The sequence below is a fragment of the Malaclemys terrapin genome, chromosome 4 (genome assembly GCF_027887155.1).
Source record: "Malaclemys terrapin pileata isolate rMalTer1 chromosome 4, rMalTer1.hap1, whole genome shotgun sequence".
Taxonomy (NCBI): Eukaryota; Metazoa; Chordata; order Testudines; family Emydidae; genus Malaclemys; species Malaclemys terrapin.
Window position 1 is genome coordinate 39911038 of NC_071508.1, and position 22220 is coordinate 39933257.

The 22220-nt window shown below is 44.4% G+C and overlaps 1 protein-coding gene across 3 annotated transcripts in view; it reads right to left on the reverse strand.

Annotated features, from left to right (window-relative positions):
- Positions 1-21939, reverse strand: part of LRRC56 (leucine rich repeat containing 56) — a 114907-nt gene extending 92968 nt beyond the window's left edge. Inside the window, exons 1-3 of one of the 3 annotated variants that reach the window (XM_054025706.1) lie at positions 21772-21939; positions 19352-19511; positions 14101-14174 (exon numbers count right to left, since the gene is read on the reverse strand). The gene's annotated coding sequence lies outside the window, so the exon portion shown is untranslated. The remainder of the gene's footprint in view (positions 1-14100; positions 14175-19351; positions 19512-21771) is intronic. The other 2 variants (XM_054025705.1, XM_054025707.1) reach the window with 2 other exon arrangements.
- Positions 21940-22220: the final 281 nt, after the last annotated feature.

Here is a 22220-nt window from a genome sequence, read left to right on the forward strand (position 1 = left end):
CAGAAACTAAACTGATACAGAATATGATACCCAAGCAACTTCAACCTTATTCTGTATGTTCCTTTTCTCTCTCCTCCTTTAGCCTCTAGTGATCTCCTCTCAGGTCCTGTCTTGCCATGATCAATTTAGACTGTAAGCTTTTTGGGGCAGGGACTTTATCTTTTACTAGCTATATAAAACACTATGCTCTATACACAAATGTTCTTTAACAATAATAAACTTAAGATATTCACGTGAAAGATCTTCCCTCCCACTCCTCCCTTTACACTCATCTGCCTCCTCCAATAACAGCATAGCCCACTTCCCCACACCCCTCGCCACACCTGCACCTTACCCAACACCACTTAGGATTGTAAATGACACAGAAAAGAACTCACAGAAGCTCATACTGCCAGTATAAGTACCAAAACATACAATTACTTTTCTCCAGCTTCTTAAGCTTTAACCATGGACAAAATAGATTGCAGTATAGGATGTTCTGTACTATGTGAAACAGATATGAATTATTAATGACTGCTCTTTGGGTCAGTCAGAACATGTCAACTAGTTCCTACTGCTGGAAACTCTTTTTTTTTTTTTATAAACAAATCAAACCTGTTTCAAGGGAGGAATAAGATAAAGTTTAAGGTGATAGGATTGAAGTAGTTATCTAAATTAATTCATACTGAACCAGACCATTATTTGGTTCCCAGATCTACTACTCTGGACAAAACTTATAGCAATTGATTTTGAAATATCAAAGTCAACAGAGTGTGCGTGTGTGTGCAGGCTTACAGAGAACTCTTGTTCAGGTCATTTATCATTTTTCTGTGTGAGTTCATTTGGGAGCATAGTGATTTTCTCGTTTCCTCCCAGAGTTGTTATTGAGACATTTAGTGCACTGGAGGAGGTACACCACACACTGTGATAGGCATGCATAGAACCCATGGATCTTGAAAGGTGTATTGTGGGTGGTATTGATCACTGTAGTTTTGTGAAGTATCCTTACGCCACTGTTTCAGATACACCAGAAATCAATTCAGTCGGCTTTGATCCTTCTTGTTCCTTGTTCAGTGTGGATTTTCTGGCATACTCCTATGCAGATTGCTGGGAAGAATTTGGTCCAATTAGTCTAGACAATGTTAGCTTTATTCAAAACTTTGGGTAATACCAGTCTCCAATTGTTCAAAAAAGTCAGATCTTGCTGATATGAAGCAGAACAGAAGACTAAAATAAAAAGACAAAAGTAATAGAAGGAAACCTAGTTTTGCTTGGAGAATTGATGGTCCAGTGTCTGACTAGGACTACAGTGTCTATTGTATGGATGTATGACCACATGGATGACAGTTAAATAAGTACAGTAACTCCTCACTTAATGTTGTAGTTATGTTCCTGAAAAATGCGACTTTAAGTGAAACGATGTTAAGTGAATCCAATTTCCTCATAAGAATTAATGTAAAGGGGGGGGGGTTTAGGTTCCAGGGCAGCTTCCCCTACTCTGCAAGCACCAGGGGCGGGGGGCTCAACCCTCAGCCTGCCCACTCCACCCCTACCCCCAAGCCCCCATCCTTGACCTGCCTCTTCTCCCACCCACCTCCTCCCACTTTATTTGGCAGGCTGTGTCCTGGCTCCTCCCCCTCCCTCCCCTCTCTGCCCTTCTAAACACAACAAGCCAGCTGATTACCGTGTTCAGGAGGCAGGAGAGGGAGGGGGAGCCTGCGCGCGGAGTCCTCGCTCCTCCCCCCTCCCTCCAAAACGCCGCAAGCCAGCTGATTGCCGCCGGCAGGAAGCAGGGGAGGGAGGCGCGCCGAGTCTTTGCTGCTCCTGCCCAGGGCAATCAGCTGGCTTGCGGCGTTCGGGAGGCAGGGGAGGGAGGGGGAGCCTGCGCGCCAAGTCCTCATTTCTCCCCCTCCCTCCTGCCTCCAAAATGCCGCAAGCCAGCTGACTGTTGCGGGCAGGAGGCGGGGGAAGGAGGGGGGAAGGCACTGATTGGCGGGGTCTGCCAGCGGGCGGGAGGTGCTGGGGGGAGGAGGGGGCGGGTGCGTAGGGAGGCTGCCAGCTGTGGAGAAAGCAGGCAGCTAAACAACGTAAGAGTGGAGCATTGCACAACTTTAAATGAGTATGTTCCCTAATTGATCAGCAACTTAACAATGAAACAATGTTAAGCGGGACGACTTTAAGTGAGGAGTTACTGTATGGCTGTTTTGTTAGATTATTTATAAAGGTTTATAGTTCCGTTTAATTCTAGCAAAGATATCAGCATCAGGTGACAGGTCTGCCTACTGTATACATTCAGTATGTTGTTCTGGAGCTGTGTAGATTGAAAGTCCTGAATTATTGATGTGATCCATCAATGCAAAATGCAACCGTGCTAATAGCAGGAGTGTGCAGACAATGGCACTAAAGAGTTAACCCACTTACATAAAAGAAATAATTTATCTCATCATTTCAGTCCATCGCTACAACATTTCAAAATGTCCTCCCATCTCTGGCACATGTGTTGATGCAGCACTTACTTAAGGTTTGACAAGCAGATCAATTTGTGGTTTAATATCTGAAGTGATGCTCCCAATTCTATACTTCCTGCTATTGATCTGTTACTCATAACCACTGGAGTAGTAAAGAGAACAATATTTTCATTACAAATTGTCTGTGTTGAAACAAAGTTGTTGTCAGTAAACAATATCAATCTTCTAGGGTGCATTTCGACCACGTTAAAACTTCCTCAAGAGGAGACAGAACTTTGAGGAATAATGTCCAAAATGAGAAATACAAGACAGTGATGCAGGAATCCTAATGGTGAAGTACACTGCTCAAACAAAAATCCAGTTAATCCCAGAAATATGTGCTGGGATAGCTGGCAAAACTACTGTACCCACAGGAGGTATATGCAATATATGGTAACAGAAGTTCCTTTGTCCAGGTGAGAAGTAAGGGGAGAAAATTAGGCTAAAGAAAATGATGGAAAGTCATGGACTCTATGATTTCTGTGAGCACATGCTCCTATGCTACTTTGTGTACAGGTCAATTGTGGGAAGACAGTAGCTAGCAGCAACAGCAAAAGTCACTAAGGGTACATCTACACTACCGAGGGGAGTCGATTTAAGATACGCAAATTCAGCTACGTGAATAGCGTAGCTGTATTCGACGTATCGCAGCCGACTTACCCCGTTGTGAGGACGGCGGCAAAATCGACTTCTGGGGCTTTTTGTCGGCGGCGCTTACTACCACCTCCGCTGGTGGAGTTAGAACGCCGATTCGGGGATCGATTGTCGCGTCCCAACGGGACGCGATAAATCGATCCCCGAGAGGTCGATTTCTACCCGCCGATTCAGGCGGGTAGTATAGACCTAGCCTAAGCATCTGCTCTAGGGTTTCTTATAACCATTTTGATATCCTAAAGCTTCCCTAGGGTTCTCCTCTACTCTCAGCACAGACTGGCTGCTGAACTCCTTACACATTTGCAGGCTCTACCATATCCTACACAATAACATTGAATTCTGAAACAGGTAAGGTTATCAAAATTAAGAACTCAATAATAGTGGGGGATTTCAATTATCCCCATATTGACTGGGAACATTTCACTTCAGGACGAAATGCAGAGATAAAATTTCTCGATACTTTAAATGACCGCTTCATGGAGCGGCTGGTACAGGAACCCACAAGGGGAGAGGCAACACTAGATTTAGTCCTGAGTGGAGCGCAGGAGCTGGTCCAAGAGGTAACTATAGCAGGACCGCTTGGAAATAGTGACCATAATACAATAGCATTCAACATCCCTGTGGTGGGAAGAACATCTCAACAGCCCAACACTGTGGCATTTAATTTCAAAAGGGGGAGCTATGCAAAAATGAGGGGGTTAGTTAAACAGAAGTTAAAAGGTACAGTGACTAAAGTGAAATCCCTGCAAGCTGCATGGGCGTTTTTTAAAGACACCATAATAGAGGCCCAACTTCAATGTATAACCCAAATTAAGAAACACAGTAAAAGAACTAAAAAAGAGCCTCCGTGGCTTAACAACCATGTAAAAGAAGCAGTGAGAGATAAAAAGACTTCCTTTAAAAAGTGGAAGTCAAATCCTAGTGAGGCAAATAGAAAGGAGCATAAACGCTGCCAAATTAAGTGCAAGAATGTAATAAGAAAAGCCAAAGAGGAGTTTGAAGAACGGCTAGCCAAAAACTCCAAAGGTAATAAAATGTTTTTTAAGTACATCAGAAGCAGGAAGCCTGCTAAACAACCAGTGGGGCCCCTTGATGATCGAGATACAAAAGGAGCGCTTAAAGACGATAAAGTCATTGCGGAGAAACTAAATGGATTCTTTGCTTCAGACTTCACGGCTGAGGATGTTAGGGAGATTCCCAAACCTGAGATGGCTTTTGTAGATGATAAATCTGAGGAACTGTCACGGATTGAAGTGTCACGAGAGGAGGTTTTGGAATTAATTGATAAACTCAACATTAACAAGTCACCGGGACCAGATGGCATTCACCCAAGAGTTCTGAAAGAACTCAAATGTGAAGTTGCGGAACTGTTAACTAAGGTTTGTAACCTGTCCTTTAAATCGGCTTCTGTACCCAATGACTGGAAGTTAGCTAATGCAACGCCAATATTTAAAAAGGGCTCTAGAGGTGATCCCAGCAATTACAGACCGGTAAGTCTAACGTCAGTACCAGGCAAATTAGTCGAAACAATAGTTAAGAATAAAATTGTCCGACACATAGAAAAACAAATGGTTGAGCAATAGTCAACATGGTTTCTGTAAAGGGAAATCGTGTCTTACTAATCTATTAGAATTCTTTGAAGGGGTCAACAAACATGTGGACAAGGGGGATCCAGTGGACACAGTGTACTTAGATTTCCAGAAATCCTTTGACAAGGTCCCTCACCAAAGGCTCTTATGTAAATTAAGCTGCCATGGGATAAAAGGGAAGGTCCTTTAATGGATTAAGAACTGGTTAAAAGACAGGGAACAAAGGGTAGGAATTAATGGTAAATTCTCAGAATGGAGAGGGGTAACTAGTGGTGTTCCCAAGGGTCAGTCCTCGGATCGATCCTATTCAACTTATTCATAAATGATCTGGAGAAAGGGGTAAACAGTGAGGTGGCAAAGTTTGCAGATGATACTAAACTGCTAAAGATAGTTAAGTCCAAAGCAGACTGTGAAGAACTTCAAAAAGATCTCACAAAACTAAGTGATTGGGCAACAAAATGGCAAATGAAATTTAATGTGGATAAATGTAAAGTAATGCACATTGGAAAAAATAACGCCAACTATACATACAATATGATGGGGGCTAATTTAGCTACAACAAGTCAGGAAAAAGATCTTGGAGTCATCGTGGATAGTTCTCTGAAAATGTCCACGCAGTGTGCAGAGGCGGTCAAAAAAGCAAACAGGATGTTAGGAATCATTAAAAAGGGGATAGAGAATAAGACTGAGAATATATTATTGCCCTTATATAAATCGACGGTACGCCCTCATCTCGAATACTGCGTACAGATGTGGTCTCCTCATCTCAAAAAAGATATACTGGCACTAGAAAAGGTTCAGAAAAGGGCAACTAAAATGATTAAGGGTTTGGAACAGGTCCCATATGAGGAGAGATTAAAGAAACTAGGACTCTTCAGCTTGGAAAAGAGACTAAGGGGGGATATGATAGAGGTATATAAAATCATGAGTGATGTGAAGAAAGTGGATAAGGAAAAGTTATTTACTTATTCCCATAATACAAGAACTAGGGGTCATCAAATGAAATTAATAGGCAGCAGGTTTAAAACAGATAAAAGGAAGTTCTTCTTCACACAGCGCACAGTCAACTTGTGGAACTCCTTACCTGAGGAGGTTGTGAAGGCTAGGACTATAACAGTTTAAAAGAGAACTGGATAAATTCATGGTGGTTAAGTCCATTAATGGCTATTAGCCAGGACGGGTAAGGAATGGTGTCCCTAGCCTCTGTCTGTCAGAGGGTGGAGATGGATGGCAGGAGAGAGATCACTTGATCATTGCCTGTTAGGTTCACTCCCTCTGGGGCACCTGGCATTGGCCACTGTCGGTAGACAGGATACTGGGCTAGATGGACCTTTGGTCTGACCCGGTACGGCCTTTCTTATGTTCTTAAGGTAGCTCAAGTACAACCACCCTCAGCCCAATCAAAAAAAAACAAAAAACAAACAGGAAATCCACATTATGAGTAGTCCTACTGACCTCAGTGGGATTACTCACCTGAATAAATGCCATATTAAGAATACGCATCAGTGATTGCAGGATTGGGGACATAGGACTTTATTCAGCAACGGACTTAAGCGGATGGCTAACTGTAAGCACATGACTAGCCCCACTGAAGTCAATGGTTAGGGCAGGGGTAGGCAACCTATGATACGCATGCCGAAGGCGGCACGCGAGCTGATTTTCAGTGGCACCCACACTGCCCGGGTCCTGGCCACTGATCCAGAGGGCTCCACATTTTAATTTAATTTTAAATGAAGCTTCTTAAACATTTTAAAAACCTTATTTACTTTACATACAACAATAGTTTAGTTATATATTATAGACTTATAGAATGAGACCTTCTAAAAACGTTAAAATGTATTACTGGCACGCGAAACCTTAAATTAGAGCGAATAAATGAAGACTTGGCACGTCACTTCTGAAAGGTTGCTGACCCCTTGGTTAGGGCATGGAGTCAGGAGTTCTAATCTCCCAGACACTTACTGAGTAGTCTCAACAAATCACACCACTGGCTGCATTTTAAAATGGTGGTGATAATACTGACCCTACCTACATTCACTATAGGTGTGTTGTGAAGATCACTTGTACAAAACATTGAACATGTAAGGTTCTACAGTATATAAGTGATAAGGATTATTATTAAAATTGTCCTTGGACTATTGTGTTATTAGAAATCCCTGTAGAACAGACTAATTAACTCTTTTCTGTCAATTTCTTCCTAGTAAATTGATGTGATTAGGTCCTGGCAAGTTGGTAAAGCTCCAAGACTTTGCTGTCTTTCTAAAAAAAATTTATATGAGAGTTAATGAGGATGTAAAAAGCAACAGAGGGTCCTGTGGCACCTTTGAGACTAACAGAAGTACTGGGAGCATAAGCTTTCGTGGGTCAGAACCTCACTTCTTCAGATGCAAGAAATGGAAATCTCCAGAGGCAGGTATATATCAGTGTGGAGATAACGAGGTTAGTTCAATCAGGGAGGGTGAGGTGCTCTGCTAGCAGTTGGAGGTGTGAACACCAAGGGAGGAGAAACTGTTTCTGTAGTTGGATAGCCATTCACAGTCTTTGTTTAATCCTGATCTGATGGTGTCAAATTTGCAGATGAACTGAAGCTCAGCAGTTTCTCTTTGGAGTCTGGTCCTGAAGTTTTTTTGCTGTAAGATGGCTACCTTAACATCTGCTATTGTGTGGCCAGGGAGGTTGAAGTGTTCTCCTACAGGTTTTTGTATATTGCCATTCCTGATATCTGACTTGTGTCCATTTATCCTCTTGCGTAGTGACTGTCCAGTTTGGCCAATGTACATAGCAGAGGGGCATTGCTGGCACATGATGGCATATATAACATTGGTGGACGTGCAGGTGAATGAGCCGGTGATGTTGTAGCTGATCTGGTTAGGTCCAGTGATGGTGTTGCTGGTGTAGATATGTGGGCAGAGTTGGCATCGAGGTTTGTTGCATGGGTTGGTTCCTGAGTTAGAGTTGTTATGGTGCGATGCGTGGTTGCTGGTGAGAATATGCTTAAGGTTGGCAGGTTGTCTGTGGGCGAGGACTGGCCTGCCTCCCAAGGTCTGTGAAAGTGAGGGATCATTGTCCAGGATGGGTTGTAGATCACTGATGATGCGTTGGAGAGGTTTAAGCTGAGGACTGTAGGTGATGGCCAGTGGAGTTCTGTTGGTTTCTCTTCTGGGCCTGTCTTGTAGCAGGAGTCTTCTGGGTACACATCTGGCTCTGTTGATTTGTTTCTTTATTTCCTTGTGTGGGTATCGTAGTTTTGAGCATGCTTTCACCAAGCCAGACGTGTACCAAATCAACAGAGCCAGACGTGTACCCAGAAGACTCCTGCTACAAGACAGGCCCAGAAGAGAAACCAACAGAACTCCACTGGCCATCACCTACAGTCCTCAGCTTAAACCTCTCCAACGCATCATCAGTGATCTACAACCCATCCTGGACAATGATCCCTCACTTTCACAGACCTTGGGAGGCAGGCCAGTCCTCGCCCACAGACAACCTGCCAACCTTAAGCATATTCTCACCAGCAACCACGCATCGCACCATAACAACTCTAACTCAGGAACCAACCCATGCAACAAACCTCGATGCCAACTCTGCCCACATATCTACACCAGCAACACCATCACTGGACCTAACCAGATCAGCTACAACATCACCGGCTCATTCACCTGCACGTCCACCAATGTTATATATGCCATCATATGCCAGCAATGCCCCTTTGCTATGTACATTGGCCAAACTGGACAGTCACTACGCAAGAGGATAAATGGACACAAGTCAGATATCAGGAATGGCAATATACAAAAACCTGTAGGAGAACACTTCAACCTCCCTGGCCACACAATAGCAGATGTTAAGGTAGCCATCTTACAGCAAAAAAACTTCAGGACCAGACTCCAAAGAGAAACTGCTGAGCTTCAGTTCATCTGCAAATTTGACACCATCAGATCAGGATTAAACAAAGACTGTGAATGGCTATCCAACTACAGAAACAGTTTCTCCTCCCTTGGTGTTCACACCTCAACTGCTAGCAGAGCACCTCACCCTCCCTGATTGAACTAACCTCGTTATCTCCACACTGATATATACCTGCCTCTGGAGATTTCCATTACTTGCATCTGAAGAAGTGAGGTTCTGACCCACGAAAGCTTATGCTCCCAGTACTTCTGTTAGTCTCAAAGGTGCCACAGGACCCTCTGTTGCTTTTTACAGATTCAGACTAACACGGCTACCCCTCTGATAAATGAGGATGTAGTGCATTCTTCATTAAATATATATAAATATGCATTTCAAACATGGCAGTTACCAGAAGCATATGCCTCTATGTTAATTTTTCCCCTGAAACCTGGGAAACACCCTTTGGACTGTGCCTGCCCATTAGCACTTCTAAGCTCATACATCAAAATATTAGCAAAAGCTCTTGTCCCCATAATTTAAATAGGCTGTTGTTGTTTTTAAAAACAACATCTACACAGACTGATGCAGCTTTATGCCAGGAAAATTTATAGATCCACATATTAAAGCTGTCCTAGGAAATATAAAAATAAATACAGCTGAATGCCCCAAATGTCCCAGGAGAAGAGGGGGGACACAGCACACTGGGATTTGCAAGTCCCTCTGTCACTGTTGCTATCTTCTGTTGTAGGTAACTCCTTAGTATACATTGTGCTGGTGTCATCACATGAGCCACCAAACGCCACTGAAATCCTGAGACAGCCCTAAGTGACAAACTGAAACCTTTGGTTAACTCTTAGTGCCTTCTGGACCAGTGAAATAGTGCTTATGGTTCTTATCTGAAGAATGGGAGCCAAAAAACCTTGGTTTCCATCTCTCTGCTGTCAGTCACATCCCTCCTTGTGCTTCCACCATTCCTTTCCCTACCATCTCCTGGTTAAGCCTCTCTTCTCACCTCTTCAGGTTCTTCTCTAGCTACCCCAGGAAGCAAAGAAATCAGTCAGCACCCCATAACAAGCACAGTCCTGCTCGCCTAGGCCAGCCACTGAAGAAGCAGCCTTTTCTGCTTTTTGGCTGCTCATGCCTTCAAAAAGTTACTCTGCACAGCAGTGAGTCTAAGTTCAGGTATGGCACTGGAGTTCCATATTATCTTCTTCCTATGCTGCAGGTCTGAAAATTCTCTATAAAAAATATACTGCTGTGTTCTCAATACATGGAACGTACACTGAAGTATTTAATTTTTCCTGCAATCCATGATTATGTAATTATTAATGTAACTGCAGAATCACAAGCCAGGGCTGTGCTCCCAGCACTACCATCGTCACTAAATGAAAACAAAGAATTCTGTGTTTACCAAGGACTCAACTCTAAGTTACCTTTAAAAGTCCTAAGGGAACTGTAAGTGCCCTTTTAAGTGTAATTCTGTGTAAGTGCACTGCAGATAACCTCTTCTGGAAAATGACTGTTTGGGCAGCTGGAATCTGCTATGATGTCATCAGGAAACTACCGTTACTTTAATCAATCCCTAAAGGGGAAAAACAATTCCCTGCAACATTTATGTAATATGCAGCATCCTACACTACTCTATTTTAGCAGGTGTAATAAAAAAACGTTAAAAATGTTTTTTATATATAGCAGTCACCCTCAACAGCTTTTTACCTTGGATAACTAGATGTTACTGCATTAATCTTTTGCTATTCTTAAGTACAGGGAAAGAAGTGAACACTGCAGTAATGCTATCTTGTTTTCAAAGACAAAATTGTAAAGGGCTAAGAGCAATTACCATATAAAGCATTAATAATCATTCCATTCACATATTCCCTGACACGTCTCTTGTTTTCATAAAGAATCTGGACTATCAGGCCCTGATTCTCCTCTTGCCTACAGCATTGAAAAACCCAGTGGCTTTAGTGTAGTCATATCCAATTTACACAGGTGTAACGGAAGTCGGAATCAGCCCTTCCTCACTCTACAATCATATGAAGGCTTGATTCAGCAAACCACTGAAGCACACACTTAACTTTAAGCACAGTCTAACTGACGTCAATGGGAATTAAGCCCATGCTTTAAATTAAGTATGTATCTAAGTGCTTTGCTGAACTGGAATTTCAATTCGTTGGGCCAAATTCACTCGTGGTGCAAAATCTGATTTGGCCCATTGTTTACATTCTTCCTGTGTGAATTTACTGCTTGTGAAAGGTGCTAAGTCCTCTCTTTATCCACAGGAAAAGCTTCCTCACAGCATCTTAGCAGTGTGCATAAACCCTGACCTAGAGATGCCACTGGGATGAAACTTCCACTTAAACTCTAAGAACAGGCAGTAAGTGGTACCTAGGCTTTATGTGTACCCTCTGTGTAGGGGTGAATTTCACCCCGAGTGAGAGGCGTGTTCAGTCTTTATGCTCATTCAGAGTGAAATTCACTTCTGTGCAGCAGGCCCACGCTATTAACCCAGATTGGATTTGAACCAGCAACTTGGAGGTGAAAGCTTTGTTTAATTTTCTTACAAATGTAATATAGATAAATAAAAAAGCAGCGTATTTTAAAACCACAAGCTTATATTATATATAAATATAAAACAGAAGTTTGTGGCTTTTAAGTGCATCTATAATGCAAAGCCTGCACACACACACACACACGTTGCATGTATAAAGAGCAAGATGTATAATACTTTGCCAGATCTCTGATGAAAGTGAGAAATTTTTTATAATAGGTGCTGGAAATAAGTTCACCTCTAAGTTAAATAATTCTGTGATTAGTTGCCGAGTGTTGTTCTTTCTCCATTATATGTGCTATTAGGAATCAATGAAACAGTAAATCAAAGTTGAATCAATTGTTATAGTCTTTATTGTTAGCAGCCTGTGGAGATAGAATACTAGAAGGTTATGCACCGCTATGTACACCACAGAGGATGTCAATGAATATAAGCCCACAATCTGTGGCTACAAACCACCAAAGCAGGGGTGCGCAAACTACGGCCCGCAGGCCGGATCCGGCCCCTCAGGGCTTTGGATCTGGCCCACGGGATTGCCACCCCCGTGGCGCCGCAGGCCCCGCGCCGCTCCTGGAAGTGGGTGGCACCACATCCCTGTGGTCCCTGGGGTGGGGGGAGAGGGCAGAGGGCTCCGTGCACTGCCCTCACCCGTGGGTTCCACACCCGAAGCTCCCATTGGCCGCAGTTCCCCATTCCGGGAGCGGCGCAGGGCCAGGGCAGGGAGTCTGCCTTAGTGGCGTGGTGTCACTGCCACCCTGGAGCTGCTCCAGGTAAGCGGTGCTGGGCAGGAGCCCGCATCCCTCCTGCATCCCACACCCCAATCCCCTTCCCTGAGCCCCCTGCCACACCCTGCACCCCAATCCCCTGCCCTGTTCCACCTCCTGCACCCTGAACCCCTGCCCTGAGCCCCCGCCGCATCCCGCACTCCTCCTGCACCCCAACCCTCTGCCCTGAGCCCTCAACCCCCAGCCTTGAGCCCCCTCCTGCACTCTGCACCCCTCCCTACACCCCAACCCCCTGCCCTGAGCCCCCTTGTACATCCCGCGCCCCTCCTCCGCCCCAACCCCCTGCCCTGAGCCCCCTTGTACACCCCGCGCCCCTCCTCCGCCCCAACCCCTTGCCCTGAGCCCCTTCCTGCACACCACACCCCCTCCCAAACCCCACACTCCAAGCTGCATCCCAACCCCCTGCCCCAGCCCCACATTCATGACCCTGCATGCAATTTCCCCATCCAGATGTGGCCCTCGGGCCAAAAAGTTTGCCCACCCCTGCACCAAAGGATACAGAACTAGATTCACTGGCTGCTGTGGCACAAAGTGGCCAGAGAATGCTGGTAGAGAATTACTCTTGCATAGGGAGACCCTCTGGTGGCAGAAATCTGGCAGAGGTGGCTCTGCTTGCTTCTGCACCAGCCTCTTCCCACACCTAACATAAGGAAAGGAGAGGGGCTTTCTGGGGCATGATGTGGCCAGCAGGGGTTGTGGTGGAGCAGAGCTCTTCTACTTCTGATCCTTTACTGGTGTAAGGCCTTACACTAGTGATGGGAATCAGCACTGCCCACCCCTTCCTGTTCTAACTTCCACCACGCAACCAAGGATCAGGGAGCTATAATTGGCTTCCCATGGCTTCTACTCTTCACTACACCTGAGCACTGCTTGGATGTAGTGGAGAATCAGGGCCACAGTATTTAAATTCTCCCTATCATCATGGATTAATGGCTAAAATGCCAAGGTATACAGAAATTAAGACATCAGCTAGTTGTGTTTATCATAAACACATGGTAGCCTTACATGGAGGATACACCAGGGATAGGGTGACCAGACAGCAAATGTGAAAAATCAGGATGGGGATTGGGGGTAATAGGAGCCTATATAAGAAAAAGACCCAAAAATCGGGACTGTCCCTATAAAATTGAGACATCTGGTCACCCTAACCAGGGAGCACAATATTGGGGAAATAATTAAAGTTGCGGAGGAACCTTAATTTTATTTAAACAAAACACACACAAAAAACCTTTTAAAAAAAAGTTAGTATATCTAAACTTCAGCCATACTCCTCCCACCCATCCCCAACATATAGGTATTAATTTCAGCCTTAACTCCAATTTAATGAAGTTTTTTGCCTGGGAGTACTTAATATCCTTCTTTTTACACCCCAGCTCCAAAATCCTCTGCAAGGGATGGAGTCTATAGATAATTGTATTCTCTTGAGCGGAGTAAAGATTTGATCTACAGTTCAGTATTCTGCAAGTTCTTTCAATATACATTGGATCGTCTGTGACATTTAAGGGACAATAACCCAAGTACTAATTTCGCAGCTACCCAATATTCTCAGACTACCCTTATGTACTGAAGTATTATTAAAGGTGAAGTAGCACCCATCATGCTAAACACTTTCCAAGCACAGAAGAAGACACAGCTCAACATTCAGTTTTAGGCCCTGATCCTACAAAGGATTATTCACACATGTAACTTTACACACAGTGAGTAGTGAGACTATTCACTATAAGTAAAGTTAAGCATATGAGTAAAGTTTTGCCTAAATGTGGCCTTAATAATTTAGAACATAAAAAGCCATCCCTGTGAGTTTCCAATGCTTTATATTCCTTCTTCATAGCAACTCTATCAGAAAGAAGTCTGAAGGTCTCCCTGTTCTTAATCAGCCATGCCAAGTTAGCATAAAGTCTCATAGGTCTAACTGAAGTTGAAATTAAAGTTGTCTCTGACCTCATTTCCATGTAGACTTAGGAATTAGACTTGCTTTCGCTTAGGAGACTTAAAACACAAAATCCAAGGTCTGAGACTCTGATGCTAGGACTGGATTGCAGAACTGAGACTGGATAGTGCTGAATGCACCAGAACACCATAGCATATCCCATTTCTATCCCTACTCCATGTTCAAATCTTTGTATACTACTCAAAAGAAAAGTTACCTCCCAGGGTTCTCTCCTCTTACACAGCAGATTTAACAACGGGGAACAAAAGTGTTGCTTCCTCAGCATGTAGCCTGAAAAATAATATACAAAAATTATAATTTGCCCATATTCTAGAAAAGAAAGTAACATTTAGGAACATGTTTTAAGGCCCAATCCAGTGCCCAAGGAAATCAATGGGAAAACCCTCATTGACTTCAGAAGGCATTGGATAAGGCTACTAGACATGATATTTTATGTGTGCTGAGAATCAGAGCAAGATCACTCTCTAATTAAGGGAAACCTGTTTGTCAATTAATCTGTACTGACTCTACAGAATTCCACCAGTTGCTGCACTGTATATAAAGTTGTATATGGTTCAACAACAGACTACTTGTAAAATGGTGAAGATTAAGGAACAGTAATTGCGCCCATCAATTCAAACCCCAAATGTGACCTACTTTAAAACTGTTATATCCAGGCTGGGGATAATCCTCAAGTGAACAGTTCTCTTAAAAAATCTTGTCACTTAGAAATAAGAATGAATAAGAACAAGCCTAGCTAATCCCAGACATGCCTTAATAATGGAGTGCTTTATAGCTAAGCTTTATTATTAATTATCTGTACTGCAATGGCACCTAGAAGCCAAGGCCCTATTGTACATCATATAAACATATAACAAAGAAGCAGTCCCTGCCCAAAAGATCTTACAGTCTATGTTAAGGCAGGGGAGAGCACAAAGTAATAGTGCGCTTTAACCACAGAATCTTTCATTTCAAAGATTATCAGGTAGGAAAGAAGATTAAAACAGGAAACAACCATTACAAGAGAGAGACAAACCCACAGCTATATTTAAAAACACTCACATTTATTTGAGAATTATTTGTATCAGGTGAGAAAATCAAAACTTGTCCATGTTTGAGCTATGCACCTGTTATATCAAATTGGGTTTCTGCTCTTTCACTTGATATCAAGCTGATAACATGATCCTGACTATACCAACAAACCTTTGGTGATCCAGGAACAAATCCTGAACTGGTGACATAAAGTGAGCAGAACTTTTAGCATTATACGCTCATTAAGAAACAAATTAAGAATCCACAATGCCATTTTTACTATCTTTACTAGTTTAGTGGTATTTTAAACCCGATAGGCTAAATCCCAAGTGCCATTTTAACTCAATAGACTGGTAACCTGCCCACATTGCTGTGAGGACACAGACTAAATCACTTGAGGGCTGATAGTCCTCCAATGCCTTCCCACAGTTGGTGACGGGGCCGGGCGAGAGCCACTTGGCCGGGGCCGGAGCCGCTTGGCCCGGGCCGGAGACGCCGCACCGCCTGGCCAGAGTCGGGGCTGGGGCCGGGCCCGGGCCAGAGCCACTTGGCCAGGGCCGGGCCGGAGCCACAGCCGGAGCCGCGGGGCCGGGCCGGAGGGAGCCACTCGGCCGGGGCCAGGGCCGGGGCCGGGACCAGAGGGAGCTGCCCGGCCGGAGCTGGGCCAGGGCCGCTCGGCCGGAGCCGCTCGGCCGGAGCTGGGCCGGAGGGAGCCGCTCGGCCGGAGCCAGACTGGGCCGTGCCATGCCTCCCTGGAGCCCTCCTCACGCCCCCCGCCCCAGCTTACCTGCCGCTTCTTGTTTCCAGGCTTCCCGCGCGAATATCTGATTCGCGAGAAGCAGGGGAGAGGGAGGACCCCTCTTAGGCGTGGGGCCCTCTTAGGCGTGGGGACCGATTCAGTGGAATCGGCCTAAGGCCAGCCCTGTACATACCCCCAACAAATGTGCCCACAAGGACTGACAAGTTTTCCAGCAATTTACTAGGAAAGAATTATAATGCAGCTTAATTTACTGTAGCACAAAGAATCCTGGGATATGCTCCCAGAAATCCAAGGAACATACAAGGGTGAGCGCAGCACTAGGGAGGACACTGTAACTCAGGTGTGGCTTTGCAGTGTGGCTGCCCACACCCAGGCGAGGCTTACCTGAGTACCAGTCTGCATAGTTAACTCTGCAGTGAAGGCATACCTTAAGTGTGCTGCCTTCAAAGCATTTTCTAGCATCCACAGTTTGGGAATGGAACTCAGGTATCTCATATAACCATAGGGCAGTAACAATGGGCCAGTTAAAGGAGAGCTTTTTTACAACTAGTGCTACATTGCTAGTTGTATACATTATACTAGGGCTGTCAATTAATTGCAGTTAACTCACGTGATTAACTCAAAAAAATTAATCGTGATTAATTTCAGTTTTAATTGCACTGTTTAACAATAGAATACCAATTGAAATTTATGAAATATTTTTGGATGTTTTTCTCCATTTTCTAATATATTGATTTCAATCACAACACAGAATACAAAGTGTACACTGCTCATTTTATATTACTGTTTTTGACTACAAATATTTGCACTGTAAAAATGATGAACAAAAGAAACAGTATTTTTCAATTTACCTCATACAAGTACAACTTCCTCCCAGACCCTGCACCCCCAGCCCTGAGCCCCCTCCCACACCCTAAGTCCTGGCCAGACCCCACATCCCAATGTTTTTTTACATTTTTTTTATAAAGCGCTCTTATCCAAAGCGCTTTACAATAGTTATCTAACAGTATAAACAATATTTGGAAAGATCATTAAGAGGGTCCGCTGAGACCCTCAGTGATTTTCAAGTGGTCTGTGGAAAAATAAGTTAGACTACAAAAACAATCAAGATACCTCACTTTATTTTCATTTACTTTGTATTACTTATAGGAGGAGGATGAAGAAAAAAAGAATGAAAAACGGGGGTAGGGGGGAGATAAGAGAGTGTGTTCTTTTTCTTGGCTGGGTCCCAAGGAGGGGCCCCAAAAATGAAGCTGAGCACAGGGCCCCACTAACTTTAAATCCACTACTGAAGAGAGGTCATATGAGTTGTAGCCAAGGCCACAAAAGGAGTCACTTTGAGTGTTGAGATTAGGACATAAATGTCCTCATTTCCAGTACTGTGCTTAGATCAAGTTTTCTGGTAAAGAAAACCAGGTCTAGCAGAAGTCAAAGGAAAACATCAGGGAACAGAAAACAGCTCAGGAGCACATTTGGGTACAAATGCTCCCAAAAAATTGGCAAAGGAAAACAGTTTAAATTTAAAGGAACACTGTCAAATCAATTTAGGTATTGTATACACAATAATCAAACAAAATGTTTCCATTTTCAATCCAAACACTACAGTATACTGGTATTGTATAAAAAGGAGGACATGAAATGGATTAGTAACCAACTATAAACAAAAGTGAAATTGTCTAAGATCAATGTAATGCAAGAAGTAAACCAGATACGCAGTGAAAAGTAAGTTACACTTTTAACATTCTTCCAGTTTTAGTAACCTGAGATGTTAATAGTTATACAAGCAAAGCCATCCGTTTTTTTAAAAATATCCAAATTTTAATCAGACAGTGCCCTTTAAAAAAGCTTAGCTCCTGCGCCATGATTTTCCATTTTTAATGCACTTCTATTAGTCTTTATATGATATCTGCCATGGCAAATCAACTTCCAACTTGTATAGGGTTACCATATTTTAATTTTTAAAAAGGAGGACACTCCATGGGGCCCCGGCCCCGCCCCAACCCCGCTCCTTCCCTGCCCCAGCCCCGCCCCAACTCTGCCCCCTCCCCTGAACGCTCCACCCCCTGCTCCTCCCCCTCCCCTGCTTCCCGTGAATCAAATGTTCGCAGGAAGCCTGAAACAGGGAGGCAGCAGGTAGGCTGGGGCGGGATGCGGCGCGGCTCAGTTCGGTCCTCCTGGCTGAGCGGCTCTCTTTGGCGGCCAGCCGGCCCAGGCCAAGAGGCTCTGGCCCTGGCGTCTCCTGCCCGGCTCGGGTCCTGGGGCACCAGCCCCCGGCCAAGTGCCCGCGCCCCCGGCTGAGCACCGCGCCCCCGGGCCCCTGGCCCGGCCGAGCCCCGGCCGAGCACTGTGCCGGCCCCCGGCCCAGCCCAGCCCCAGCTGAGCACCGCGCCAGCCCCCGGCCGAGCACCGCGTCGGCCCCAGCTCCTGCTGAGCATTGCTGGCTCCAGCCCCAGCAGCCCCGGCCGAGCACCGCTGGGCCCTTCCTCCCTATTTTCCCGGACATGTCCGGCTTTTTGGGATTTCCCTCCGGACGGGGATTTGAGGCCCAAAAATCCGGACATGTCCGGGAAAATCTGGACGTATGGTAACCCTAAACTTGTATTATGGCAACTATGTGTAGCCCATGTCATTTCATCAAATACTTCTTGGTGGATTTGTTACTGTGTTCTGTGAACACGTAATGATAACAAAAACACTAACCAGACTCAGTTTTTCTAGCAAATTCAAGTCAGTTGAATACTTCTAAATTCATGTTGGTGAGTTGCTCAAGGATGTTCTAACTCAATAATAACATATCTATAATTCTCAGAAGTAAAAATCAAACCTTTCACATTAATATGAAATGTAGTAACTCCAAGTTGAGGAATTTTATTCATATTATTTTGTAGCATTAACAATTTTATACTACTGCAGGTTGAAAAGACTGGATGCTGTATTCTAGTTCTGTCCCAAAATATGTTTCAGTTAGACAGTGGAACAAGTAGTTACCCACCCTGGAGAAGCCAACTCACATCTGGTCAAAGGACAGCTTACATACTGAATCTGACCCACAGTGTTGTGAAAGGTGGCTTGCTGACATCATAGACTTTTTTTATTCTTTCCACTGACACATGAACACTCCACTGAGGAAAGATACAGACCAAAAGATTTTGTTACAGATTAATTCAATAGGACACCAGATCCTTACACCAAAAACTGCTGTTCTCCCTTCCTGCTACAGAGGAACATATGATCAGCAACTACTCCTCCAATATGTCAGGGAATGCACATGTCAGTCTTCGCAGCATGAAACTATGCAATCCTATCGCTGAAGAATACACTTTACAGCCACCACACTTACACCAGAGCCAGTGCTTGGGTCATTAGTGCTATACATTATTTGCTCTTCCTCTGTGACTTGCTGGTAATAATGAATATTATCTAAAGCTCAATCATAGGGAGAGACTGCATCAGAAAAGCTTTTAGATTACAACAATCCTGAACTCTGACATGACCGCACACTACTTTCTTATCCAGGTACTTGATTAGAGGATGGAGGGTGGCAGAGGGTGGGAGAGACAGAGTGTGTGTTATAGAAGAAGATTTTAAAAAATGCAGAAGTCTGAAACATTGTGGGTATTTTGTAAATTTTTTAAAAACAAAGTAAAGTCGTTCACCCCTAGCTTTTATCTTTCACCTTTTCTTTTCTATCCACCGTTGTTTTGCCTTCTTTTCATATCCATCGCCCTCTCCTCTTATGGACATTTTCTTTTACTAGTCACACTTTCATCCATCTCCATTGGTCTTTAATAGCAAATGGGCTTCTAGTGCAGTGTCTCATGTGCCTGCTCCATGTCCTATTAAAACAACATTAAGATGCTTGTCTTCAATAAAAATAAAATAAAAAGGAAAGTGGACTCTAAAGGCTGGAGTATTCTGTAATAAATGGGAGGAAAATTGTTGCTTCCTCAGCCTCAACACCAGAGGACTGTGCTCAATATGTCATAAAAATATGACAGTACCTAATGGAATATAACTTAGAACAGCGTAAAGAAATAAAGACTGAAGGCAGCTTCCAGAAGTAAGCAGGACAAGGTAAAGGATGTAATAAAGTACAACTGATGCGCCCGGCAACAGTTATTTACTGAACGCCAGAAACAATAGTTGTCTCTGTGGCCATAAGAAGCAAACTGACTCAATGTGGTAAAAGAAGTGTTTGTTTTAGCCTAGCATTGGACAAAAGGCTGAAGTCAACATTTACTGCGTGTTCACTGCAGAAAGTATTGTCTGGAAAAAACTGTCAGAATGAGAAATGCAATAGATGTTTCATTAGAACAGTCACATTTGTTCTCATGAAGAAAACAACTAAAGTATTCAGGCACTGCACAAAATAGGTACCCAATATGGAGGCCTTCTGTATTACATAGAAGGTTCATGGCTGAGTGCTGGCCATGTTCCCTGGAGCATGCACTCTCTAGTTGGAAATCACGGGCATCACCTGCACAATGTACCATCCTGCCTTGAACAGCGGGCATCCCAAACACTCTCCCAATAGTGCATTGGGAGCACACTGCACCTGAATAAACTATGTCTCAATCCTGTAAGGTGATAAACACATCCTGCATGGTGTTGAACTCCCATGAAGGTCAATGGGAGTTGAGGATGCACAGCACCTATGCAGGATCAGGCTCCTAATGCGCTACAGGACCAGCACTTGCAATTACTAAATAAATAAATGTCTTTGTCCATTTCAGAAGCAGCTAAAAACTATGAACAATAACTTATTCCCATCTCTTAAAATAATCAGGGATAATTCCCTACATTTTGGGATTAGCCTGGGTTATTTATATTTCAATATGCTTCCCCTCAAAGCTCCACAGACTTGTACAATTTAAATGCGTAATTAAAAAAAACCCAAACAGATTAATTGTCAACCCTGAAACAAGCAGAGAACATCAAATATTCTGTATAAAGGATTTTTGCCCTCCAATATGGTAGATGCTCTAGTACAGGAACACAAACTGTCTTTGGTCTTAAAACCTTAGAATTTATTAGACAAATTCACTAAAAAAGATTTTTGCTTATTCTGAAAGGCTTGTCTAAATCAGTGTTCCCAGTCTTTTCAGATAATTGTATGAGTTTAACTGTACCAGTCAGTGCCTGCTGCCTCCTGTTCAATCGGGCATATATTACTAATAAATAATAATAATGAATAGTCCTTTACACTTTACAGCATTTCTGTTCTCCAAGAACTACACAAACATTCAAGTAAGCAAGTGTTATCACCCTCATATTATAGATCAGAAAAAAGAGGCACAAAACACAGGGGGACTTGCCTAGGGTCACACAATAAGCAGAGCCAGGATTAGAATCCAGGAGTTTCTGGCTCCCTGTCTTCTGTTCAAAATGCAATGTCTCAAAATCACAGGATTGGAATTTTCAGGAACACAAACTTCATAACAAGTGGCTTGGAAAGCAGATAGCAGCCTACAACATGTGCAGCACAGAGACATATTATTAAGATACAGAAAGTGGAAAGCTAAGAGTACCAGCAGGGCTACATGGCTAAGATATTTATGCAGTCCCATGGCCTGACACTACTTCGTTATATTATAATGACCTTGTGCCAGGATGCAGCACCCCAAAGACAGAACCATGTTTGCCCAGACTGGGAAAGGACGTGGCGGTCACCCCTCAAAAGTTGGGAGGATCCCACAAACACCAGGATGGGCTTCAGAGGGGTAGCCGTGTTAGTCTGTATCAGCAAAAACAATGCGGAGTCCTTATGGCACCTTAGAGACTAACAAATTTATTTGGGCATAAGCTTTCGTGGGCTAAAGTGGGTTATGCTCAAATAAATGTATTAGTCTCTAAGGTGCCACAAGGACTCCTTGTTGTTTTTACCAGGATGGGCAGCTCCTCTTCATACCTAGGCACAAAGGGGCTGAAGTATGGCAACACCCATCCCAGTGCCTGCTTGGGGGCGCTATGGGCACAGGGAAGGCAGTTCCTGCTGTTTCCCTTTTCTCCCACTCTAGGGTAGCTGTGTCTCCCCCACATCCTCTGGTACAAACATGCTCCTGGGGGGCAGCCAGCCCCTGGGGTTCAGACTCCTACCTGCTGTTTATCTCCTGCTGCCAGCACAGGTGAGAGGAGCTCAGCACATCTTCCCCGCCCCCCCGGGGAAAAGACTGAGCCTCTGCCCCCGCAGAGGGGAAGGAGCTGGGGGTGCCCCACGCAGGCCGGGCCGCAGCCTTTCTACTTCCCTCCGGGCTTCCAGGTTGGTGTGAGCAGCAGGCAGCGGCCAGGCCTCAGGTTGCCCTGGCAACTGGCTCATTTGAATATACTCATTAAAAATTCATGAGCTCTAGTCACTTGACCCAGCCCCTCCCTCCAGGCAGCGAGGAGAGCTGTGTCCGCCTGCGCGCGTATTCCCCTCAGCAGCAGCAGCAGCAGCAGCACCAGCTCCCTGGGCTCTGGCATGGCCCGTGCTGGCTCCTGCTGCCGCCTCTGCCTCTCGCAGGGCCTGCCAGCTCCTTGGGAAACGCCGCTAGCAGCCTTAAGCG